Below are 27,569 nucleotides of genomic sequence, written 5' to 3' on the forward strand. Positions count from 1 at the left end.
TCTTGACTGCCTTAATCCGGATCTTTTTCCCATGAAAGTTCATTACAATCTCCCCCTTGCGCACATCAATTTGAGCACAACCGGTCGAAAGGAATAGTCGTCCCAATATGATGGGCGCATCTTCGTCCGCTTTATAATCCAAAATGAGGAAGTCTGCCGGCAAGATGAATTTATCAATTGAGATTGCGTCATTTTTTAACTCTTCTTTAGGATCTATTTGGGATTCGTCTACAAGTAGGAGAGTCTCTGTCGTGGCCGTGAGTGTGCCAAATTTATACTTGCGGCATTGCGTTTATACTTGCCCCAAGATCGCATATTGCTTGGCCACCGTTGACCCCTCCCATGGAACATGGTATCATGAAGATTCCTAGGTCGCACATTTTTGGTGGGATCGTAGCATTTTGCGTTGCGGCCACTGTTGCGATCTTTTCTTCATCATTTTGTTTCTCTTTCAATCTTTGCGGAGATGGTGGTAGCTGAACTTCTTCTGTCTCATATTCTAGAGGTTTGAGGATGGACGCAACTTCGGGGTTCATTTTCTTGGGCTTTTCCGAATTATAAGTCAATGGGACCTTCCGTTGTTACCGCATTCAAGTTGGTCGCGATGGGTTCTTCCCTTACTTCCGCAGTCATTTTGGCACTTGGCAAGGAGACTGATAAGCATTGTTCCTTCTCGATACCCCTAACGTTGCGAGGAAACTCAGTTGAGCTCGGCAACGCTCCTTGCGGTCTATTTTTCAGCTCGCTCATAATTTGTCCCAGTAGAAGTTCGAGATTTTGAATGGACGTTGCTTGATTCTGAAGCACTGATTCGTTTTTCTCAATGTACTGCTTCAACAAGCTCTTTAAGGACGAAGATTACGGTGTTTGCGAGCTGCTAGCTTGACTATGCGTTGGACCGTTGTTTTTCGGGAAAAATCTAGGTGGCCCTTTTTTTTGCGCCATTGGTTGGAAGTTTTGTTGTTGATTTTTCCACGCAAAATTTGGATGGTTTCTCCACTCGAGGTTGATAGGGATTGTTCTTTATGAAGCACACTGACTGCGGATTTTCTGGGCATTCTTCCATCGAATGAGCATCTCCACAGATGACACAACTTGCGGTTGTTTGAGCAATTGCGCTAACCTGCCCTTTCTTCGCTCCCGTGCTATTAATTGCGATGCCTTGTATCAAACTCATCATCACAGTCATTTGATTCTGTAGGGATGCGATGGCCCCATAGTTTACATCACTGTCTTTAATTCTTAATTTCTAATCACTTTCCCGCCAATCCTCGTGATTTTTTGAAATGGGATCAAGTATACTCTTTGCCTCCTCATATGTTTTGTCAAGCAGACCACCAGCTGTTGCTGCATTGGCAGCGGTCTGCGAAGCAAGGTTCAGTCCTTGATAAAAGATCTCCATTTGCAAGCAGTCTGTAAGCCATTATGTGGATAGTCTCTTACCAGCCTCTTGAACCTCGCCCAGGCATCACTGAACGATTCGTCATCTTTTTGTTCAAAATTTGTTATTAATTTCCTTCTCCTGGTACTCCCAGTTGGTGAGAAATATTTCTTCATAAACTTTTCGATGACTTATTCCCACGAGGTTATCTCCCCCAGTTCGAGAGAATACACCAATTTTCTTGCTTGATCGCATAAGAAAAATGGGAACAGAGTGAGTCGAACTTCCTCAGTGGAGATATTCGGGAACACAAAAGTATTGCAGATTTCTATAAAGCTCTGGAGGTGAGCGTGCGGGTCCTCGCCACGCCTTCCTCCAAATTGCAAAGCAGCCTAGATCATCTGCAACATTACCGGCTTCATTTCAAACCTCAATTCGTTTAATGCTAGCCTCATGATTCCTGGAGAGAAATCGTAGAGGTTAGGTGATGCATAGTCCCGAATGGGTCTATTGTGGTCATTTGCTAAAAGGATGGGGTTGGCCATTATATTATTCGCATTTGCGGCCCTTGCTTCTGGTTGTTCCGCCATTCTAGGGGTTCTGTCTTGTTGTTGGCGGTTGTCTCTCAGTCTTCGTCGAAATGTCCTCCCAATCTCTGGATTATAATTCGCTAGAGATTGAGAGCTGCAAAGAAATCAGAAAAATTACCGTTAGCACATTGATTTGCCGAAGTCCTCGGCAACAGCGCCAAAAACTTGATGCATTATTTTATGAAGTGAAAATATGGAATGAAATGCGGTGATGGAAATGCGTTGAGCAAAAATTTTTCTCAGTGGAATCCAAATATAAACCCCACTGAGTTTCCTAGTAAGTCCAGGGTCGAACTCAGGGACTTGGGAAAACAATATACAGTGGTAATTTCTCAGAAAACTTTGCGGTAACCAAATAAATCAATAGTTTTTTGGGTTGTTGTTTGCGGTGATAAAATAAATAAATGCGGCAAATTTGAGAAAAGCTTGATTATGCGATAGTGCATTGAGTATGCGGAGGAACAGGTTGAGAAGGTCTTTAGCTAGCGTTTCCTGGGGATGCGTCAAACTATGCGATCATGCTACACTCATGCAACAGCAAATCATTTTCCAATGCAAATGCGGTGCTCCTAAGTCTAGGACATATGTGTTGAATGCATGTCCATATAGCTTATTCCTAAGTCTCTACTCTTTTCCTATGCGATGATACAAGATGCACACAAAGACACGGTGACTACACACAATCATATCCTATCTCTAGGATGCATGCAATGCGTTAATAGCAGACAATGCTTATTCCTAAGCTCCTGTCTCTTGATTATGCATTTTAATCTGACTCTCCCGAGCCTCAATTCTAACTTGACTTTTCTGAGCCTAGACCCTGTCCTTAGACTAGCCTCCCGATTATCTTTAATGGACGAATGAAGCATGCATAATCCAAGATAATCGCATAGAGTGAATATCCCCAGTTAAGCTAGCTAAGTAATTCTCAACCCATTCGACAGATTTAGCTACTCATGCATAATAAACAGAGAGTGAACAGATATAAAGAAGTAAATTCTATTTCTATAGATAAGTTTGAATACAAAATAACAATGGAAGTTAAGGATAGAGAGCCTGGTAACAATCCCTTGCTTCCCAAGGCCTTTACACTGTCAACTCTATTCTGTTCAAAAGATATTCCTGCTTCCTTAGAAACTGGCCCTCTCTCTGATCTTGAAGCTTTCGGCACTCTCCCAAGTTCACCGGAACGATCTATCGACACAATCTCGCCTCTCTCGCTTCCACCTTAAAATAAAAGAAAATCTAAGAACAAGGCTAAACTATCTAAGGGAAAATTCTCTAACTCTCCGAACTCCTCTTCTGAAGGTTGCCTTTGGTATTTATAGAGCCTTCGGGGTGAAATTCTTCTCTCTTATGATTGCACAGATGGGATGGCTTTAATTATCTGACTGATGCGTCAAATATTTGTCATCGAAAACTGAGTGTACTTGTTATCGTTAGCAGCTTGTCAACTTAATTCGGATTCGACCGTCATCAGCTTTCTGTCCCATCGTGATTAATAATGCTTTTCACCTAAATGCACCCACTAAGTTGCACCGGCTCTATGCGGCAATCCTTCTTGAGCAGATGTTTGCGAGCACAAATCATCGTAAAGCCTTGCGGTAATGCTGCACTCGACCATTGATTTCTTGTGATCGCGCTTTCCGCCTTGCGTCAATGCATATTCTGCATAAAAATACAAAAATTAACTGTTTCTATGCGATGAACGCATGCCACCGTAATGTTATGAACTTAATGCTTTTTAGACGCAATCTAACATATTTGATCAACGCAAACCTTCATTGTTTAATAACTTAGCACTGTAATAACGTGCATTTCTGCCTGTTATCAACCAACCACTTACCCTCCTAGGCAGTTAGTTGTTGCTGACTTTACTCATAGACAAGTGTTGCATCCGCCTATAGACAGGCGTTGCTACAACTTCACACTAAGAAAATAAGGTTTTCTCATAACACTCACGCTACGCACACCTCCCGGTGGTTTGCTACATGCTTCATATTCCTATGTCGCATGATTAAGTGTGTGATACTCTCACAATCTCGCTAAGTGATGCAATGAAGATTAAGGATGCTAAGTAAATGAAGATGGAGATAGAATCGAAGGAAATATAGAAATACATTGATCACAAATGTATTAATTTCTTAAGCCAAAATGTAATACAATACAATATAAGAAAAGAAGAGAAATGGAAAAGGCTAGCTAGAAGCAATGTCTTGCTTCCAGCATATGTGTGTCAAGGCTGCCGGTGGTGCCATGGAAGGACGGTGAGGCTGACTCTCTCGAGATCTCCATCGAAGGCTCCAGTCGTCACTCGGAATGGATGAAGGAGATGAAGAACTCTCAAACTTTCTTCTAACGCATTTTTCTGGATCACAAAGATCCACTCGATGACCGAAACTTGGTTGTTTTGAAGTTATGCTCAGCGGCTTCTATTTATAAAGCTTGATCGCCGACAGCATTAATAGACCTGCTCTGATTTTGACATTCGTGGCACATTGGTCCTTTTCTGAATCTTTGCTGCTAACGGCATGGTAGGTGAAATGTCAACATCATCTTTTTATTTTCTCGAGATATGCGTTGATGCTTCCATTCCACCAACCTTGCGGTAATCCTGCTATTATGGTTATCATCGTGTAGCCGCAATCTTGAAATGACCGCATTCACTTGATTACCGCAACTTCTACACGATGACCGCAATCGCTTGACAATCACAACTCCTATGCGATGGATGCATATGGTTGATTACCGCAACACCCATGCATTGAACGTATGCATCCCTTTGCGATGGAGAATTTCTTCGTATGTGATCGTCTATGCGATAGCCCGGCTTCCGCATCTGCGTCCGATTCCTGCGTTAGCTACAAAAATAGATAATTGAACGCATAATAATGCATAATAGTGGGTTAACCGAGATTCTTAATGTTGAACGATGCAAACTCCTTTTCTCCTGAATTCCTAACATAATTGTCGTATATTCTACTTAACAACCCTCATAATTCTAAATAAAAAGCCTAAAATGAGGTGCATTTCTGCCCGTCATCACACCCCCAAACTTAGAATCATGCTTGTCCTCAAGCATGCGTTATAATAAAAAAATTCTTAACTCACCCTCCGGCTTTGCTTTGCGATGACTAGCCTCTCAGAATATAATTACCCATACCACTGACCATGGTCGCAATGCTCTCCTCAACTTCAGCTATTTCTTCAAAAAGATATTTTCTAAGTTTAAATCTGGCAAGCCTTTGCTCAAAAACTTTTTATTCATTCACTGCAACTTTGCGTTTAGCTTTTGAGAATGCGTTCGTTCAAAATACTTCAAAAAAAAAAAAAAATTGCGATTACTTATTCGAATGCGGCATTGAATCTGGTTACACTCTTCGTTTTGGCTTACCCCCACGTATGTCATGCGGGCATCCAACTTTGGTTGCGTTCCATATTTATCTCAACTCTTGTCTTGCTTAATTTGGCTTGCACCCGACAAAGGAGTTGCGCTTATGCGTTGATCTTGACGACTTACTTTCGTTTTGGCTTGCCCCCACGTGTGTTATGCGGACATCCAACTACGGGTAAGTGCCTTTCCCCATTGCGGACATCCATAATTTTTTTATTATTTTTTTTTAGAAATGATCACAATGTAATGAACGTAATTCTCCAGGATCGCTGCCACCCCCAAACTTAAAGGTTGGCAGCACCTTCACCGCAAAGCTAAAAACAAAATCAACAGGAATGCGGTAATAAATGTTTAAGCTAAGGTTTGCACATAATAAATCTTAAGACTTTCAAATTTTGAAGAAGCTATTAAAAGTAGGGAGCGCCTTGTGATGAGTAGTTAGCAAATGCGATGAATTATACGTACCATCATAGATGAATCACAAAGGAACACAATCAGACAAGGAGAATTTCAAAAAGATAATGCATAAAGGATAACAAGAAAGAACCTTAGGCGGAATAATGCATGCGGCCACCTTGTTGCGCCGCCTCTATGCGGCCACCTTCTCAAGCAGATTTTCGAACACAAACGATCGCATAGCCTTGCGATCGCAATCTTTTATGCGTTCGGACATTAATTTCTTTAGATCGCATTTCCGCCTTGCGTCAACTCATTTTCCTGCACAAAAATACATAAGTTAACTGTTTTAATGCTATGGATGCATGCGATCGCAATGTTGTGAACTTAATGCTTTTGGACGCAATATTGTATATTTTTATCATCGCAATCCTACATTGTTTTATGACTTTGCATTGTAATAATGTGCATTTCTACCCATTATCACACCCCCAAATTTAAACAATGCTTGTCCTTAAGCATAAGCTAAAGATTTCCTTTAGAAAGTCGACCGTGTTCTCTTTCCTAGATTTCTCGAGGATGCCTTATTCAAATCCTATACACCAAAATTTCCTTAATTCTTATCCAGGTCTCTTCTTAAAATATTTCTAAAATTTAGGGACCGCAAGTTTAACCTTCAAAAAGACTTTACTAGATTCCAGGGCACGCATGATTTATTTCATAAAAAAAAATTTTCACTGGGGTATTTTCAAATGATTTTTTTTATCCTTGCGTATTTTAGACTTTTTTTTTCTATGACCTTGCGCTGATCCAAGTGCCTAGCCTTCGTTTTAGCTTGTCCCCACGTGTGTCATGCGGACATCCAACTATGAGCAAGGTGTTCTTTCTCAGTCTAAACTCATGCCCATTTGGCAGCGGAGTTGCAATCATTTATTTATGCGTTGATCACGATTCCTACCTTCGTTTTGGCTTGCCCCCATGTGTGTCATGCGGACATCCAACTACGAGTAGGATCCGATCGCAACGTTATGAATTTTTTTTTCTTTTGTAAGATAAAAAATAGCAAGGTCGAAAATGAATACTGCACCCCCAAATTTAAAATATGACAATGTCCTCATTGCTAAAAGATTGAAAGAAGTCATGCGATGCTCTTAAGAAGTTTTGTAAAGGGTCGTTTGAAAAAAAGCTAACAGACCACTAACTTCTAGAAATATTTCATGAGGTGATTGTCCTAAAATTAAGTTGACTCTAGTGTATACGAAAAAATAGAAGCATGTGTTTCATCATTGAAATCATAATTGGCAAAGAGAGATCATGCGATGACTTACTAAATTAATCGATGTTAAATGATTGCGCTGACTAAAGAGGATGCAATGATAAAATTTTTAGAGTTAAAATGCGATTCGATAGTGCAAAATTTGGAAATAACGAAGTCAAGGAAAGGTACAACCCCCAAATTTGCCCTGTCGCCCGCATTATTTATGGACACATCCTGCTTTGCGACGAACTGCTTTCTTTGATTGCGATGACGAAATAAAGTAATTGCATCTCTGTGTAGCGCCTCCGCAATCGTTCACCTCGATTGTTGCAAAAAAATAATAATAAAACAAAGTTGACAAAAAGCCATTTTTTTTAATATAAAGATAAATAAATTGAAAAAAAGCCATTTTTTTTATATAAAGATAAATAAACGTTAATCGAAATAACATAAGAGTAGTGTGAGTTCATGAATCATTGGTAAGAAAATGATATTCCAAAACAATTGCGCCCCTGATGATTTTCTGTTGCATGCCAACGCAGGGGCCACTCGATTTTTCTTCATTTCGGATTTCTCAGGTTACAGAGGTCTTTTCCCGATGAAAATCACCCCTGCAATATGTCTTGACTCTTTGCCCGTTAACCTTGAATGTCCGGGTCCCTTCCTCATTAATCAGTTCAACCACACCATGAGGGAATATTTCTTTGATTATAAAGGGTTCGGACCATCGTGACTTTAATTTTCCGAGAAAGAGTCGTAGCCGCGAATTAAAAAGTAATACCTTTTGTCCGACATGGAGATTCTTCCCGCATAGCTGTTTGTCATGCCAGCGTTTTGCTCGTTCTTTGTAAATTTTGGCATTCTCATAAGCTTGCGCTCTCCATTCATCCAGTTCCACCAATTGAAGTTTTCTTGCTTCCTCTACTACCTTTAAGTCGAAGTTAAGCTTTTTCCCCGCCCACAGCACTTTGTGCTCCAGCTCAAGTGGTAAATTACATGCTTTACCAAACACCAATGCATATGGAGACATGCCTATAGGTGTCTTATAGGCGATTCTGTATGCCCACAGCGCATCGTCCAGCTTTGTTGCCTAATCTTTTCCCGAAGGCTTTACCACCTTCTCCAATATCAGCTTAATTTCCCGGTTGGACACTTCAGCCTGACTATTCGTCTGTGGATGGTATGCGGTGGCCACTTTATGGAGGATATTATATTTGAGCAGAAAGTTGCTGACTATGTGATTGACAAAGTGGGAGCCTTCATCATTTATTATGGCACGTGGAGTGCCAAAACGAGTGAAAATATTTTTTTTTCAAGAATCTAGAGACTACTGCCGCATCGCTTGCAGCGCATGCTACTGCTTCTACCCACTTGAAAACGTAGTCGATGGCTAACAAAATATATTTGTGACCATTCGATGGTGGAAATGGTCCCATGAAGTCAATGCCCCAGACGTCGAACAATTCCAGTTCTAAAATGATGTTCATAGCCATCGCATGTTTCCATAAAATACTACCCATGCACTGGCACCGGTTACACTTCATCGCGTAGTCTCTTGCATCCTTGAATAGTGTTGGCCAATAGTACCCACTTTGTAATACTTTTGGTGTTGTGCGTTGGCCTCCAAAGTGCCCTCCATATGGTGAGTCGTGATATTGTGATAATATGCGTTGGTGAGCAGCATCTGGTATACATAGGCGCAGAATCTGGTTTGACCCCCTTTTCTAAAGATTTGGCTCATCCCAATAATATGATCTGCATTCATGTTTGAGCCGCCACTTTTGGTGGTTGATATAATCTTTGGGAAATTGCTTGCAAACTAGAAAAATTACCACGTCTGCTTGCCATGGTAATTATTCAATCTTAAATAGCTGTTCGTCTGTAAACGTTGCGCTCACCTCTGACTGATTGTGGTCAACTTTTGGATTTTCTAATCTGGATAAATGATCCCCAACTTAGTTCTCCGTCCCTTTGCAATCAATGATTTCCATATCGAATTCCTGGAGGAGGAGAACCCATCTAATCAACCTCGGCTTCGCATCTTTCTTTGTCATCAAATATTTTATCGCCGAGTGGTCAGTGTGAAAGAGTACTTTCGTTCCCAGCAAATATGCTCTGAATTTCTCCAATGCAAATATCACCGCAAGCAATTCTTTTTTTGTGGTGGTGTGGTTTGTTTGAGTAGGATTCAGAGTTTTACTCGCATATGCGATGGGATGTAGTATTGTTTTTCTCTTCTGCGACAGCATTGCTCCCATCGCATAACCGCTTGCGTCGCACATTTATTCAAAGGGCTAAGTCCAGTCTGTTGTGATTAACACAGGCATGGTCGTTAATGCATTCTTCAAAATCATGAATGCATTGAGGCATTGGTCATCGAAGTCAAACTTTATATCTACCTTTAACAACGCACTCAGTGGTCGTGCAATCTTTGAGAAGTCTTTGATAAAACGTCTGTAAAATCTAGCATGTCCCAATAAGCTTTTGACAGCCTTTACACTTGCTGGAGGTGGGATATTTTCAATCGCCTCAATTTTTGCCTTGTCCACCTCCAACCCATCCTCGGAGACCTTGGCCCAAGCACAATGCCTTCCTTCACTATGAAGTGGCATTTCTCTCAATTAAGCACGAGGTTCGTCTCTTCACATCTTTTCAATATCTTCTCCAAGTTGTTAAGACAGTCTTCGTATGTTTGCCCATATACAGAGAAGTCGTCCATGAATATTTCTACAGAGTCTTCGAGATATTCAGAAAAGATGGCCATCATACACCTTTGAAAAGTGCTCGGCGCATTGCAGAGGCCAAACGGCATGTGTCGAAACGCAAATATTCCATATGGGCAGGTGAATGTGGTTTTTTCTTGATCTTCAGGAGTGATCATGATCTGGTTATAACCGGCATACATATCCAAGAAGCAGTAGAAGTCATTTCCAGCTAGGCGATCCAACATTTGGTCGATGAAAGGCAAAGGGAAATTATCCTTCTTTGTTGTCGCATTTAATTTGCGGTAGTCCATGCAAATACACCATCCGGTGATGGTCCTTTGTAGAATCAATTCGTTATTTTCATTAGGGACTACCATCATCCCTCCTTTCTTCAGAACACATTGCAAGGGGCTAACCCACGTGCTGTCGACTATTAGATAGATGATGCCCGTGTCTAACCATTTGATTATCTCCTTCTTTACGACCTTCTTCATCGCAGGGTTGAGTCTACGCTGATGTTCGATCGATTCTTTGTGATCCTCTTCGAGATGAATTCTATGCATATAGTATGCAGGGCTAATTCCTCTAATATCTGCGAGCGTCCAACCAATTGCTTTTACATATTTTCTCAAAATGCTCAGCAGCACATTTTCTTGGTCTTCATTAAGTGCAGAGGAAATGATTACAGATAGCTTTTCCTTCTGCCCTAGAAACACATACTTTAGGTGGTTAAGAAGGGTCTTCAGCTCTATTGTTGGTGGTTGTTCTAAGGATGGTTTTGATGTTTTTCTTTCTTCATTCACTGTCAGGTTATCTTCTTGGGATGCGATCATCTCATCTTCTTGGGATGCGATCATCTCATCTTCTTTGGTTGTTTTTTCTATGATCGCATTGCATGCTACAATGGATGCGATCGCATCCTCATCTTCATTTTCATCTTCAGGCTTCTCTTCATCATTCAAACTTTGTTCATCATCGGATTCATTAAGGTCTTCTTCATCAGGATATTTCATGGCTTGGATAATGTCAAACCTGAGCTTATGTCTATTCACACTCAGCGTGATCTCTCCTTTTTATACATCAATTTGGGCACGACCGGTGGATAAAAATGGTCGCCCCAGAATGATGGGCACATCCTTATCGACTTCATAGTCCAAGATGATGAAGTCTACTGGTAATATAAATTTGTCGATTGTAACCAGAACATTCTTCACCTTCCCCTCTAGATGCAGAAGAGATCTATCCACTAATTGGAGAGTCACCGTCGTTGGCACAAGTTGCCCCACATTCAGCTGCTTGAAAATTGACAGGGGCATCAAGTTAATGTTGGCCCCAAGATCGCATAGCGCTTGACTGATGTATAATCCTCCAATGGAGCAAGGTATAGTGAAACTCCCAGGGTCGCGCATTTTCGGTGGGATTATAGATTTTCAACTCTGTATCAAAGCCACCATTGCAAACTTACCAGTGCCTCTCTTCATTGTCACCATATCCTTTACAAACTTTGCATATGTGGGTATCTCCTCAATTGCTTCAGTGAACGGAATATTAATATGTAATTGTTTTAACATATTCATGAAGAGTTGATACTGTACCTCATCATTTTTCTTCTTTTTTAGTCTCTGTGGGAATGGCGGCAGCTGTATTCTTACGGTCCTCTATTCTTTTGGCTTTGAGGTGGACGTAATCTCTGATTCCATTTCCTCTTTTTCTTCTATTTCTTCTCGATTCAACGCAATCTTTGATTCCAGTGCAATTGGAGCAGTCCGGCTAGGCTTCTTCTTCTCCTCTACCACAGTCTTTCCTCTCCGCAACATCACGACTTGACATTGCTCTTTACCCGTACTCCCTGGGTTGCGTGGGAGTTCCGTTGAACTCAGCAGGGCCCCTTGCGGTCTATTCTTGAGTTCGCTCGCAATCTGACCTATCTAAATTTCTAGGTTATAGATAGACGTCGCTTGGTGTTGAAGCACAGTTTCGTTCTTTTCAATGTATTGCTTCAACAAACTTTCCAAAGTGGAATTGCGGCGCCTGCGAACAGCTGTCTGGATCACTTGTTTTACTGTTGGTTCGCGGGAAAAATCCGAGTGGCCCTTCTTTTTGTGCCACTGAATGAAAATTTTGCTGTTGATTTTTCCACGCGAAGTTGGGGTGGTTTCTCTACCCAGGGTTGTACATGTTAAAAAATGGATTATTCTTCACAAAATAGATTGACTGTGGGTTTGTGGGCATTCCTCCATTTGATGTCCTTCACCGCAAGTAGCACAACTTGCAGTCGTCTGGTTGATTGCGTTTACTTGCCCACTATGCGTTGCTGGGCTATTGATTGCGATTTCTATATCAAGTTCATCATCGCAGTCATTTGACTCTGAAGGGATGCGATGGCACCATTGTTCGCGTCACTGTCCTTGATTCTCAATCTTTGATCGCTTTCTCTCCAGTCTTCATGATTTTTAGAAATGCGTCAAGGATATTCTTGGTCTCATCATAAGTTTTATCCAGCAGACCTTCAGCTACTGCCGCATTGACAGCTGTCTGCGAAGCAGGGTTTAATCTGTGATAAAAAAATCTCCATCTGTAAGCAGCCTGGTAAGCCATTATGTAGGCAATCTTTTACCAGCCTCTTAAACCTCGCCCATGCGTCGCTGAGCGATTCGTCAATATCCTGTTCAAAGTTGGTTATCAACTTCCTTCTTTTGGAATTCTCCATCGGAGGGAAGTACTTCTTCATAAACTTCTCTACTACTTGCTCCCATGAGGTAATCTCCCCTGGCTCGAGAGAATAAGCCCATTTTCGTGCCTAGTCACATAACGAAAATGGAGACAAAGTTAGTCGAACCTCTTTAGTGGAGATGTTAGGGAACACAAAAGTGTTGTAGATCTCGATGAAACTCCGGAGTTGGGCATGCGGATCTTCGCCCCACCTACCACCAAACTGTCCGGCAGTTTGGATTATCTGCAGCATCACCGATTTCATTTCGAATCTCGATCTTTCAAGAGTAAGCCTCATGATTCTTGGGGAGAAATCGTAGAAGTTCGGTGACGCATAGTCCTAAATGGGCCTATTGCGGTCGTTCGCCAATAGGATGGAACTCAGGGACGCATAGTCCTAAACGCATAATCTTGTTGAGAAAAAATCACCAGTTTTCTCAACAAGATTCAAGTATAAATCCTACTGAGTTGCCTGGTAAGCCCAGGGTCGAACTCAGGGACTAAGGAAAACAATATGCGGTGGTAATTTTTAGATCACTTTGCGGTAACAAATAAATAAAAAAGTTGGTTGGTTTTTTGTTTACAGTATAAAAAGTATGCGGTGGATTTGAGAAAAGAGTAATTATGCGACAGATACACTGAGTATGCGGAGGAACGGGTTGAGAAGGTCTTTAGTTAGCGGTTCCCGAGAATGCGTTAAAGCTATGCGATCATCTACACTCATGCAACCGCAACTCATTTTCTAATGCAAATGCGACGACTTCTAATTTTAGGACGCATGCGATGAATGCAATAATGACTATAGAGCTTATTCCTAAGTCTTTACTTCTTGCCTATGTGATGATGCAAGATGCACACAAGGACAAGGTGACCGCATACAATCATAACCTATCTCTAAGATGCATGCGATGCGTTAATAGCAAAAAGAACTTATTCCTAAGCTTCTATCTCTTGATTATGCGTTTTTAATCTGACTCTCTTGAGCCTAGATTCTAATCTGACTCTCTCGAGCCTAGATTCTAATCTGACTTTTCCAAGCCTAGATTCTATCCTTAGACTACCCTCCTGAGTATATCTAATGGACGAATGACGCATACATAATACAAGATAATCGCATAGAATGAAGATCCCAAGTTATGCTAGCTAAGTGCTTCCCAACCCATTTGACAAATTTAGCTACTCATGTGTAATGTACAGAGAGTGAACAGATATAAAGATGCAATTTCCATTTCTATAAATAAATTCAAAGTACAAAATGACAATGGAAAATATGGGTAGAGAGCCTGATAGCAATTCCTTGCTTCCAAAGACTTTTACACTATTATCTCTGTTCTGCTCAAAAGATATTCTTGCTTCCGTAAGAGTTGGCCCTCTCTAATTTTGACACTCCCGGCACTCTTCCGAGTTCATCGGGACGATCTCTCTGTGTAATCTCCCTTTACTCGCTTCCGCCTTCTAAGTAAAAGAAACCTATGAACAAGGCTACTTCTATCTATAGGGAAAAATTCTCTAAACTGAACGAACTCCTTCACTAAAGGTGGCCTTCGGTATTTATAGACTTCAGGGTGAGAAGCTTCTTCTCTCTTATGATTGCACTGATGGGATGACATTAATTCTCTGTCTAATGCGCCGAATATTTGTCACCAAAAAGTTGATTGTACTTGCTACAGTGGTCATTAACGACTTGTCAACTTAAATCGGAATCGACCGTCATCAACTTTCTGTCCCATCATGATTTATTAAACTTTCACCTAGATGCGTCCACCTTGATGCGCCGGCTCTATGCGACCACCTTCTTGAGCAGATTTTCGAACACAAACAATCGCATAGCTTTGCGGTCGCAATCTCTTATGCGTTCGGACATTAATTTCTTGGGATCGCATTTTCGCCTTGCGTCAATGCATTTTCCTACACAAAAATACATAAGTTAACTATTTTAATGCGATGGACGCATGCGATCGCAATGTTGTGAACTTAATACTTTTGGATGCAATATTGTATATTTTTATCATCGCAATCCTACATTATTTTATGACTTTGCATTGTAATAACGTGCATTTCTGTCCGTTATCAAGTTCCCAGCTCCCCAAATCAAACAAGTCCCCAAAAAGTGATGGAAAAATAGGCATGCGCAGCGGAAATGAGGATCAATTTTACTCTAATTTCACAAAATTGAACATACAACCCTAAATTAATTAATTCGGGTTTTTTTGAAATATTACCTTTGAAGCTCCCGAAACTCTTCTATCTCTGCTCGAACAAGAACTGGACAGCCATTAGAGCTGACCTACTATCCTCTGGACTCAGAACTGGATTGTGGGACCCGATGGATGAAGAACCCGAGAGAGAGAAAGAGAGGGAAATAAAAGATAGTTTTTTGGGTTGGGTTTGGGTTTTGAATTTTTCTCAAAAAATGGTGATTTTTTCCAGCCCAAATTTAGAAACCAATTTTGGCAAAATGTTCAAAAGTCTTTTCTCCAAATTGAAAGTCCAAATTTATAGGAAAAAACCATGCAAAATTGCATGAAACAAATTCATAAAAACCCAACACCTCAAAATCCACTATCTAAGTGGGCTTGATGTCTCCACTATAAACCAACACCTAGCCCACTATCTTGTTAGTGGAATTATCCAACAAAAGTTTGGATTTTCCCACAAACTTTAGTCAAAGGGCAAAATAGTCATTTTGTCAAAGTCAAACTTTGACCAAAAAGTCAACATTTTGACTTTTCATGATTTTTTTTTCGTGTTGATTAATTTTGACCTCCCGAGCATGAATCCACATTCATTTTCTCGAAATTCAAATCACATTTGAACATAAGGTCGGTCAAAGTTTGACTTTTCAAAGTCAAAAGTCAACTCTTTGACTTTTTACATCTTTGACCATTTCCATTATTTCCGAGCTTCCGAATATGAACGTATTCATATTATTGATATTTAAATCACATTTAAACATTAAGTTGTATCTCTAAATTGAAAAACCAACCACTATATCACATATATTTGTCAGTTTCTCTCTCTTCACCTAATTCGAACAATTCAAATTATTTTATCATACAGTTCTAAGTTTATTCCATATGAGCTAATAGGGGAACCTAATGGACCTATAGATGGGCTTCAACGATCCGAGATTAGCTGGCTAAACTCTTTAGATAGAGCTAATCAATATTTGTTAACTCACGGGTCATTTCACTATAGTCCCGTAGTTGCACTCCCTTCACTATAGATATATTTGTGTCCATATGATATAACCATGATTAGTAAGCTAATCCTTCACAGATTGTTCGGAATCTCGGTTGGGTCATAAAAATCGTTTTACCCCCGAGACTACATCTTATTCCTTAAGTTTCACTGATCCTCTGATGAACGATTGGTTTAAGGTCCAACCAATAAACCGAACCCCTCTTAGGCCAAGGAGAGGGTGGGGCCCCTTGTTCAAGACTTGGATGCAGTACTAAAGGGAACAACCTATCTACTATCCCTATAACGGGTAGGAGTGAATTCTGTCTTGCACCCTATGTTTCCAGCTATCCACCTGATCTTACCCCTAAAATGGGAGGCTTATTGGGCCAGCCATAATGAGTTGCCCTCACCTATGCAGATCTAAGGATAATTCCGAGTGAACAGGGGTTCATAGTTAGCTCAGGATTAAGATCAAGTTACCTAGGTCATCAATTAACGAAATAGTCAGTTTTATACATTAAACGGCGTTTAGAACGTAAAAAGTGACTATTTCATGGTTCAGTCTTATGTAAACTCTTTACATATGATGCCCCCATTTTCATGTCTCCACATGAACGATTTAGGATCACATCGTTTGTACTAACTACAAAATGGGCCGCACCCATAATGTCCCCAGAATAAGGCGTCCAACCTTATTCATATACTATAGACCATTTTGGCTATATATTTGAACTTGATCCACATTTATGTCACTACGTAAAGTTCAAACTTAAACTTAATAGCCTTAAATCCTTAGTTTATTGGATTCATGAATATAGAAGTTAAATTTATTAAAGATTTTCAATAACAGCTTTATTGAACAAGATTATGATATTACAGACTAGAGTTTTAGGACATAAAATCCAACAAAAAGGTAGGCATGTTGAGTTGGCAATCTCACCCATACTAATCAAAGGACCGCCCAAAAAGGTAGGAGTTCCCAAAACATTCAGGATTGAGGTCATGTCACCTATGGTCGTTTAGGTGAGATGTAAGTCTCCAGTATCAACAACGTTATATACAGAGACGAATCATCTCATGGTCCGGTCTTATACAAACTTTTTATATAGGACACCCTCGCTCGCATGTCTCCATATGAATGGTTAGGATCTACCATCTATAGTAGTTCACAACACTTGCAATCCTCTACAAAGCGGGTCGTATCCGTATTGTCACCAGGATCAGGAATCTCTCCTTAATTCTTATACTACAGACCTATTTAGGTTATCACTTAAGGCATGATCCACTTGTGTATCTCATATACATGCTTAAGTTTACATACGATAATCATGGAGCTTTGTTTATTAGATATGAGTAAATGTCAAATAAAATAATGCTTATTTATTCATGACAAATGAGTATATATTACAAACTACGAGACTCCGGGAGAATTAGGACACCAATCCCAACAACATGATTCCCTTAAGCATTACTTTGACACATGCTCTAGTATGAGAATGGATGTGTGGACGCATAGTCTAATATTTCCTTAAATATTGAGATTATGAAGCATGTGTTAACCAACATTCCTTACTTATGTTAATCTTTCATGATGAATGTGTTAAGACTTGTTTTATTGGAATGCTTAATGTTTCAAGGTTGAGTTTCCTTTTCCAAAGGAAGAGATACAATAATATAACGATGAAACCCTGATACCGAAGGACTAGAAGATGGTATCTGGGCCCCCTGATACCTAAGGTATTGTTGGGTTTTATGTCCTAAGACTCATGGTTTGTAAATAATAAAGTTATTCTGTAAATCGATAAAGTTGTTATTGAATATATGAATTGCTTATTTAGTTTTAGAAATAAATCCAATAAACTAAAAGATTCCTGACTATTACATGAGTACTTGAACTTTATGTGGAGACATAAGAGTGGATCAGGTTTGAGTAAATAGTCAAAATGATCTATAGTATACGAATAAGGTTGGGTTCCTTATTCTAGTAACACTATTAGATGCGACCCACTCTGTAGTTGTTACAATTTGTTGTAAAGTGCTACAAACGAAGTGATCCTTATTCGTTCATGTATTGACATGAGGGGCGGAGGTGTCCTATGTAATGAATTTGCATAAGATTGGACCAAGAATTAAGTCACTCTTACTTTATAATGTTGTTTAATGTTTAAGACTGAATATTTCAAAATGATGACCTAGGTAACTTGACCTTAATCTTGAGCTAACTATGAACTCCTGTTTATTCGGGATTATTCTTAGATTTGCATGGGTGAGGGTTGACTCAACAATGTCGGCTCAATAAGCCTCCCATTTTAGGGGTAAGACTGGGTAGATAGTTGGGGACATAGGGTGCAAGACGAAATTCACTCCTACTCACTTTTAGGAATAGTAGAGAGGTTATTCCCTCAAGTTCTGACTTCGGGTCTTGAACAAGGGGCCCCACCCTCTCATTGGCTCGAATGGGACTTGGTTTAGTGATCAGAATGCAAACCAATTGTTCATTAGAGGATCAGTGGGACTTAAGAAGCAAGATGTAATCTCGGGGGTAAAACAGCTTATGACCTAGCCGTTATTACAAACAACCTGTAAATGGTTAGCTTACTAATCATGGTTATATCGAGTGGACATAATGTACCTACAGTGAGGGGAGTGCAACTATTGAGCTTTAGTAGAGTGACCCAGTAATTAATGAATGGTGGTTAATAAGGTTAAAAAGTTTAGCTGGATAATCGCGGATCATTACAACCCATGATCATTAGGTCCATGAAGTCCCCCTACTAGCTCATATTGAACTAAACCTTAGAACAATGGCACGTACGAATTTAAAGTGTTCAAATTCGTTTTTTGGAGCAAAGCGATAAATATATATGATAGATTTAACTTGTGAATTAAACATAAAGAGAGAGAAAATAAGATATATTTAAATAAGATTTAAATATCAAGATTATGAATAGGGATTCATATAAATTGGGATTAGTGTTGGATTTCATATTAAATTATTTAATATTAATTTTATTTTTAAATTGATTATTAGAATTAATTTTGAAATCAAATGGAATTGGTCAAAATTGCACTAAAAGTCAAATTGTTGACTAGGTAAAAAATGCAATAGAAGTCAAATTGTTGACTTTTGATTTTTGAAAGTCAAAAAGTCAAATTTGCTGACTTTGGACTTTGAAAGTCAAACTTTGACCAAGTTAGTAGAAAAATCCAACATTTGTGAGTGGAAAATTCCAACTATTGAATTGCTAAATGTTGTCTTCATTTGAAAAACTCGTCCCACTAAATCTCACTTTGAGTTAGTGGATTTTTTAGTGTCAAATTCTCATCAAACTGAAAGTTGCATGTTTTGCATGTAATGGTCTTTAAAAGGGAGTGCTTATTGAATTTCAAAAACTCTTGGCCATAGTGGAATTGGATGAGATTATCTGATAATCTCTTAACAATTTACTCTCTAAGACTTAACCTTTTTTCCTCTCCAAATTAGTCACTCACCGGATCCCATCATCTCGTTCTAAGGCCGACGAATAGTCGGAAAGACTCTCGTGGTGGTCTACGAACCGTTCTCAAGGAGATGGAGCTAATTTGGAGAAGATTCAAAGTCTACAAAGGTTCTATTCTTTTTCCCCTTTTATTTGTTTCAATTGCATGCTTATCCTTTATAACTAACCTAATTAGAATACTTTAGATCCTTTATTTCTTCCACCACACATGTGTTCGTTCATCGGGTATGACAGTATTCTAGACATTATGACGTACACGTATATGCCATAATATTAATGCTGACTATATCGAAATTACTTTACATCAGTGATGGTGGCTGCGCAAGCACACACGTCAAATTATAATATAGTAAAACGGTCAAAAGACTGAGTATCATCCTCTGGGGAATTTGTTTAACTCTTTTAACTATTCAGAGATCCTTCTAATTTTATTTAGGGGACTGGACTGTGATGAAAGTCTAATTAATCTAATCCTAAAAAGTGAATAAAAGATAACACCGGGGCGAAACTAGACAAAGACACGTCCTAGGGTATAATTTCATTGAATGAATCAACCAAATTAACTATTTAGACCTTAGATTGATTTCATACAAATTATAGATCTAGGAGTCTTATATCCAAGTATCCTCTCTTGATCTCAACCCTTTCTAATAACTAACAATTAATTCAAACTTTTCCAATTACTTGATTAGTTACAACATTAAGTTCCTCCATCAACAATCTCTATTAATCTTCTATCACTCTCGCGCATACTTGATTAATAGTTTAACATGCTAGATCTAACCTAACGCCCCCTTTCTCGAGCAAGACATTAAGTAAAGAACATTCAAATAATGGCCAATTGTTTGCAAGCAATAAGACTACACATGTCAAATAATTATGCATAATTCAAATCTAAGAATAATCAATTCAGTTCAAGTAATCCATAAAACTAGATCAAAACCCTAGAAACACAACTCAGTCACTCGTGGTTACAACACAAACATAGACCATTCATGAAGTTTCCAAACACAAAGGAATAGAAAATAAAAGAGGAAGAAGATGCAAGCCAAGTTCTTGACTCTCGTCCTCAAATCGAGAATCATAACCCAACAAATTCTTCAAATCTTCGATCCTTTGAAGCTACAAGATGCCGCATCTGTTCAGAATTACTCTTCGTGGAGGCCTCACTGCAATATTAAATTAAGCTCTAAAAAATAGCCCTAAATCGCCTCCCTCATTCAATTCAACAGTAACTTGCTTTTATAGGTAGCAGTCGCAGCGTTGCAACGCTACACATCAGCATTGTAATGCTGACACTAAAATAAACACAATGCGCTTCAGCCATCTGTAGCGTCGCAATGCTGCAAAGGCTTTTTGGGGTATTTTGGAATTTAGTCCTAAAAACTTGCTTGTTCTGATCCAACTGCTCGATTTTCTACAATTAAACATAAAAACCATCAAAGCTCTCATATTAAGCATAAAACTAGCTAATTTCTAAACCCAAAGAACACACTTTTGGAGTGTGTTTCACCACCCCAAACTTAGAACTTTGCTAGTCCCGAGCAAAGAAAGAACAAGACTATAAGGAAATTCACACAAACTGATAAATGACCCAAAGCCTCATCATTCAGAATAAGCATAATAGATCCATTAGCATAAACTTTCAAACACATCCCAACATTAAAAGATTTTAAGGCTAAATCTTATCATCTCCCACATGTGTGTGTGCAAGTTGCATTTAATTCAAAACCCAAGAACTAAAGTTAGGTTCAAGAGAGCTTCTCCACTTTTTCCCTACTCTGGCTCATGCACCAATCATCAATCATCCACACATTTCAAGATAGTAATATGTGTTGAGATTGGTGTTCTAATTCTTCAAGTGGTCTCGTAGTTTGTAAACATTTTGTACACATTGTTATTAAGCAAATAAATGTTATTGTTTTTACATTTACTCAAATCCAATAAACTTAGAACTGTGGTTATTTCATGTAACTTAAGCATGTATGTGAGACATACAAGTGGATCATGCCTTAAGTAATAACCTAAATGGTCTGTAGTATAAGGATAAAGGAAGGATACCTTATCCTGGTGACACTACAGATACAACCCCCTTTGTAGATTTTACAAGTGTTGTAAAGTGCTACAAATGGTCTGATCCTAACCATTCATGTGGAGACATGCGAGCGAGGGTATCCTATACAAAGAGTTTAATAAGACCAGACCACGAGATAATTAGTCTCTTTATATAACACCGACATCGTTGATAATTGAGACTTACATTTCACTAAAATGACCATAGGTGGAATGACCTTAATTCTGAGTGAGTTGGGAACTCCTGCCTATGATGGCAGTCTTTTGATTAGTATGGGTGAGAGTGGTCAGATTGCCAACTCAAAAAGCCTACCTTTTTGGGGATTCGTCTGATTGGGGAGTTGGGAACTCGGCTACACAAGACGGAATTCATTCATTCCCTGAAGCAGGGGTAAGTAGATAAATTGCTCCTTTAAGTCTGATTACGAGTCTTGAACATAGTGGCCACACCCTCCCTTTGGAAGAGAGGACTCGATCATAGTAGGACTATGACTTATTATCATTAGAGGAATCAGTGGTACTTAAGGAGTTAGATGTAACTACATGAGAAAATGGTAAATTGGCCCAGTTATACTTACGAGCAATTGTGAAGGATCATTGCTCTATTGATTTGTTATATGGACACAAAAATATATCTATAGTGCAAAAAGTGCAGCTGTCGATCTTTAGTGAAGTGACCAACAGTTAATAGATGGTGGAATCTCGTGACTAAATAGTTTAGTCAGTTATTCACGTACCGTTGGAGCTTCAAACTACAGGTCCATAAGGTCCCCTTGGTAGCTCAATGGATTCAAGTTGAGAATCAGTTTTTGGGTTAGTTTGAAGTGTTCAAATTAACAAGAGGAAATTTGATTATATATGATATAATTAAATTGGTTCAATTATATGTGATATAATTGATTTGATGTATTAGATACATTAATTGGAGGAATTGATATAAATATGATTTATATTAAATAATGAGAAAAGAACTATGGTTTAAATATTACATATGATGTGATACTAAAACTATAGGTTATAAATATAATATGATAAGTTAGTTATTATATTTATTTATAATAAAAAAAATTATGAGATAATTATTTAATTGGTTATTTTCTCCATTAATCGTGCAAGTGGGAGGTCAATTTCAGTTTTGAATAACTGAAGGATAAAATGAAAAGAGTTTTCATTTTATGAACGATCGCTTCATTTTAGTGAACTGCTAATCGTTTACTCACGAAAGACTACATGGTAGCCCTCTAGCGAGAGACTAAACGATCGTGTAAACGATCTAGCGAGAGACTATGCGATTGAGCGAGATTTGTTAAACGGTCATGTAAATGATCTAGTGAAAGACTAAGCGATTGAGCGAAGTTTGCTAAACGATCGTGTAAACGATTGAGCAAGAGACTAAATGATCGGCTAGACGATCCTCACAAGAGCGAGATTTACTAAACGATCAAGTACTCTCAGTCTATGCGATAGACAGAACCTTTCTCCCACTTACTTGATCATGTAGTTCGATTTCTTCCTCCTTCCCTCTACTAAATTCACATAGAGCCCACACCTCTTGGATTCTCACTCCGTGAATACCAAGGTTGCTGAGTGTTTGTGTCGAGGGGTTGACATTCGTGGATCAGACAATTCGTGATTGCTAGACGATTGTGACGACAGTGAGAGGTTGTTGTTTGATTGTTCACGAGAGCGAGATATTGTCAGACAATTGCTCACGAGAGTGAGAGATTGCTGTGTAATTGTTCACGAGAGTGAGAGATTTCCAGAAAAAGAGTTCTTTAAAGGTATGTCTCTCAATTCCTTTTGTATTTGGTTAAGAAAGCATGCTGTAATTTTCTTGAATATGCATAACTATTCTTGTATGTTCGTGAATGTATTTATTCTTGTACAATGGGCTTGGAAAGATCTTGCTTCCGCTCATGGAGATCTCTGTTTAGATTTCCTTCAATATGTCTACTAAGGTGCCTTGTCTTTTTATTTTATCATTATTTATTTCTTAACGACAAAAGGGCCCTAAACTTTCATTATTTTACCTAGGGGCACTAGTTTTCACACATCCACCGCAGGGAACCATACCTAGTCAATTCCCAGGTGTCCTAACTGATCACAAAAAAGACAGCTCTTTTTACCTTCATCCATGCATACACATTACAAGTTTAAATAATAAAAAGATACTTCTTTTAAATGCATGAGCATACACTTTTTTTTTTTCTTTTCTTAAAGGCAATCATAATATTCTTTTCTTTTTCTCTTAGTCTAACATTACAAACTATCATGCACATCAACCCTCTAATCGGTGGGACCTTTCAAGATGACAACCAAATACACTCAACTCAATCCTACTTTTAGTTAAAGTTTCTAAATTAAAGTGACTACGTGCTCATGCTATGGAAGACTCAAAGAAGGACTTAAAGATAATTTAATTCAAGAGTATGACATCCTATTTCCACAGCAGATCATCTAACATGCAAATTTAGAATAACTCATAGGCAATCGTAATCATTACATCCTCAACAAATTTCACAATTAAAGTACAACATCATCTTTTCAATTCAAAAAAAAAAAAAACTTCAAAATCCAACCACTCAAAATATTTGGTCAATTAACATAAATAAGACAATTTTTCTATGTAACATCCATAGCAGGATGAGAAAACATGACAAGCAACAATGCACAATAACTCCCCTACCCCAAACTTCGAAACATGCATTGTCCTTAATGCAATAGAATAAAGCACAAGAAGTGAGTGAAACTGGCCTGATTATTGAAGTAATCCACGTGTGTCAGGCTTGCAAACCACTGCTTTATTTAAGGGCTCCTGTAAAACATATACCAGAAAAAGATAAGACTCCATAGAGTAAGCGTTGAACTAAAATAATAAAATCAATTAAAACAGCTAAAAGAAAATAAAACTTGGGTTGCCTTCCAAGAAGCATTGAGTTTAACATTCGAGCTAGACGACATGAGAGATTGTACATCAAGGTACATAAAAGGTCTCTCATTTTTCAGGCGCCTTCTTGCTTGAATCAATATAACCTATAAAGTCTTGTAGATTGTCCATCTTTTCCTAGGTACCTGAAAAACAAAAAACTATTTTTGGTATTTTTAATTTTTGAAAAATAAAAAGACTAAAAATTAAAAGTAGACTCAAACTGACAAGGCTTATAAGAATACGGAAGAGGAAGATCAATGACATGAGGACTCTCAAGTAATGGAAAATAAGGCTCTTCAACCTTGACCTTTATCACTTGAACTTCCTTATCTAAATTAGGCATAGCTATCTCTCAATCTCACGAACCGGCTCGTGATATGACTCTAATGCTTCCAACTCATCTTCACCATCAGGATCTAAAATAATTGACCTCTCTACCTCAGTGGCATTGGAAATATTCTCCTCATGTAAGGCTCTCAATGCATCAACTATCAGACTAAGTTGATCTCCTATACGTTTGAGAGATGCCTCATTCTCTACAACTTGGGCTTCTATCCTATCCAACCTCCCCCTCTCTTCCATACAAAACCTCCTAAATTGGGACTCTAAGATAAACCCTTTTAACTGGTCCTTTAAAGAAGGTTTCTCCTCTACTAGGGTTAGATAAACATAAAAATTCCTATAGTCATGGGATGGATAACTGATGGGATAAGGGTATAAGTTGAAAAACATTCGTGTTGATGGTGGTGTTGGACCTAAATTAGGTTGGTAAAACCCATAAGACCTCCCAAAATTATAATAAGACATGATAAAGCAAACATCACAAAAAATCAAACAAGAGAAGACTCTAATAAAAATAAACCAAAAATAAGAATAAAAAACCAAAACAAAAAAAAAAAAATCTACACCCTAAATTAAGATATGTCAAATCTCTTAAATATTAAAAGAAATAAAAACACAATTCCCCGGTAACGGCACAAAAAACTTGATGGTGGTCGCGCAAGCGTACACGTCAAATTATAATATAGTAAAATGGTCGAGAGATCGAGTATCATCCTCTACAAAATTGTTTTGACACTTTTAACTATTCAGAGATCCTTCTAATTTTATTTAGGGGACCAGACTGTGATGAAAGTCTAATTAATCTAATCTTAAAAGGCGAATAAAAGATAACACCGGGGTGAAACTAGACAAAGACACGTCCTATGGTATGATTTCGTTAAATGGATTAACCAAATTAATTATTTATACCTTAGATTGATTTCATGCACATTATAGACCTGAGAGTCTTATATCTAAGTATCCTCTCTCGAGCTCAACCATTTCTAATAACTAACCATTAATTCAATCTCTTGCAATTACTTGATTAGTTACAGCATTAAGTTCCTCCATCAACAATCTCTATTAATCTCCTATCACTCTTGTGCATACTTGATTAACAGTTTAACATGCTAGATCTAACCTAACGCCCCCTTTCTCAAGCAAGACATTAAGTATGAACATTCAAACAATGGCCAATTGTTTGCAAGCATTAAGGCTGAGCATGTCAAAATAATTATGCATAATTCAAATTTAAGAATAATCAATTCAGTTCAAACAATACATAAAACTAGAATAAAACCCTAGAAACACAAATCAGTTACTCACGGTTACAACACAAACAGAGACCATTCATGAAGTTTCCAAAAACAAAGGAACAGAAAATAAAAGAGGGAAGAAGATGCAAGCCGAGTTCTTGATTCTCGCCCTCGAATCTAGAATTACAAATCTTCAAATCTTCAATCCTTTGAAGCTCCAAGATGTCGCCTCTATTCAGAATTACTCTCCCCATGATGGCCTCGCCGCGATATCAAATTAAGCTCCAAAAACCAGCCCTAAATTGCATCCCTTGCAGTAAACTACTTTTATATGTGGTAGTCGTAGCGTTGCAATGCTGCACATTAGTATTGCAATGCTGACACTAAAATAGACACAATTAGTGTTGTAATGCTACCCTATTTTGTAAACATCTCGGGTCTCTAGCATTGCGGGGTAGCGTTGCAACGCTCGTGTGACGTTGCCCTGCCTTCAATATTCACCTTTTCATCCATTTTTCCCTTTGATCCATTTCCCTAGGTCAAAGTTTTGACCTTCTTGGGATATTTTGGCATTTAGTCCCTAAAAATTGCTTGTTTCAATCTAACTGCTCGATTTTACAATTAATCATAAAAAGCATCAAATATCTCGTTTTAAGCATAAAACTAACTAATTTCTAAGCCTAAAGAATGCACTTTTGGAGTGCATTTCAATCAGCTAAGGATTGACGTTGAGGGATCGAGCAAAAGGGCTCTCCCTCAACTAAGGTTGAATGATAATGATTTCCAAGGAAAATATTGATGTTTGAGTTTTTAGGGTTTGCATGTTTTCATGTTTTAATATATGAATATAATTGTTTTAAACCTTGAACCTTTTAGAGAAATTGAAGTTTACTTAACGCTCAATAAATATGTTTTAATATAGTCACTAATTGGGCTAGTAGCTCACTCTTTTCAATGTCTCCCTTTTTCCCAGGCAGTGGTCAACTCCCCAGAGGATAACTGTTTTACTAGTCTACCACTCGAGATGTAAGTTTTGGAGGTTAAAGGAAGAAGAAGGAGAAGCTTAAGTGGTTAAGTAGTCTTGTCTTTAATTGAGCCATCATTTACATATGAGGGACAAAGGGTAGTATTATCGGGACCCATTGTTATGTTTCGGTGTAAATAAGTTGCTACAAATGTATAAACATGTACACCTATTTAAATTGCCTTAGTTGTGTGATGTCTGGGGAAAGAACATTTATATATGCTTATCAGGTGCCTGAGGCTATCCAACGGGTGATGGTAGTAAAGTTAAGCAATAGTCATCATAAGAGGAATGGTAACTACTGTCTTCACATCTTCCCTTCTAAGGTAGGAAAGGGTTCTGAGAGGAGGGTGTGACAAAGAAAGTGTTCATAAAAACTTAATTTAGAAAAAAAATAAATAAATGGTGAGCAAACAAGGAAATTCATTTCTTGTTTTGTATTCTCGATAAGAGAAACATAATAATGCATTTGATAGCATTATTAGGTTTCCTGTGCTTTAATTTGTTAAAAACATAAAGGAAAGTAATATATAATAATAATGATAATAATGATAATAATAAAAGCAGCTAGGCTCTTTTAAAAAAATACAAAATGAATAAGAATGTTAAAGTCTATCAATGATTTTCATATTGCTCTATAATTGCGATTATGCAATTTAAACAATTTTTAAATATGATCAATAGAGTGAAACATGAAAAGTCATCAAATATACACAAGTACCTTGAATCTAAAGAAAGAATAGTAAAATAATCCTCCCAATCCTAAAGTATATTGCCGATTTCAGTTTTGAAAAGATCAACAATAACTACAATCTCCAAGGAGAAATCCTCATTTGAAAAATGTTTC

General features: G+C 38.3%; 2 non-coding genes across 2 annotated transcripts; both read left to right on the forward strand.

Moving 5' to 3' along the window:
• Nucleotides 1-1,417: 1,417 nt before the first annotated feature.
• On the forward strand, nt 1,418-1,524 carry LOC120082306 (small nucleolar RNA R71). The gene has a single exon (XR_005483137.1). It is a non-coding gene; the product is annotated as a small nucleolar RNA R71 (small nucleolar RNA).
• Nucleotides 1,525-12,315: 10,791 nt separating this feature from the next.
• Nucleotides 12,316-12,422, forward strand: LOC150035194 (small nucleolar RNA R71). The gene has a single exon (XR_016530984.1). It is a non-coding gene; the product is annotated as a small nucleolar RNA R71 (small nucleolar RNA).
• The last annotated feature ends 15,147 nt before the right edge of the window (nt 12,423-27,569 follow it).

Source organism: Benincasa hispida, chromosome 7 (assembly GCF_027475165.1).
Source record: "Benincasa hispida cultivar pf3 chromosome 7, pf3_genome.v1.1, whole genome shotgun sequence".
NCBI lineage: Eukaryota > Viridiplantae > Streptophyta > Magnoliopsida > Cucurbitales > Cucurbitaceae > Benincasa > Benincasa hispida.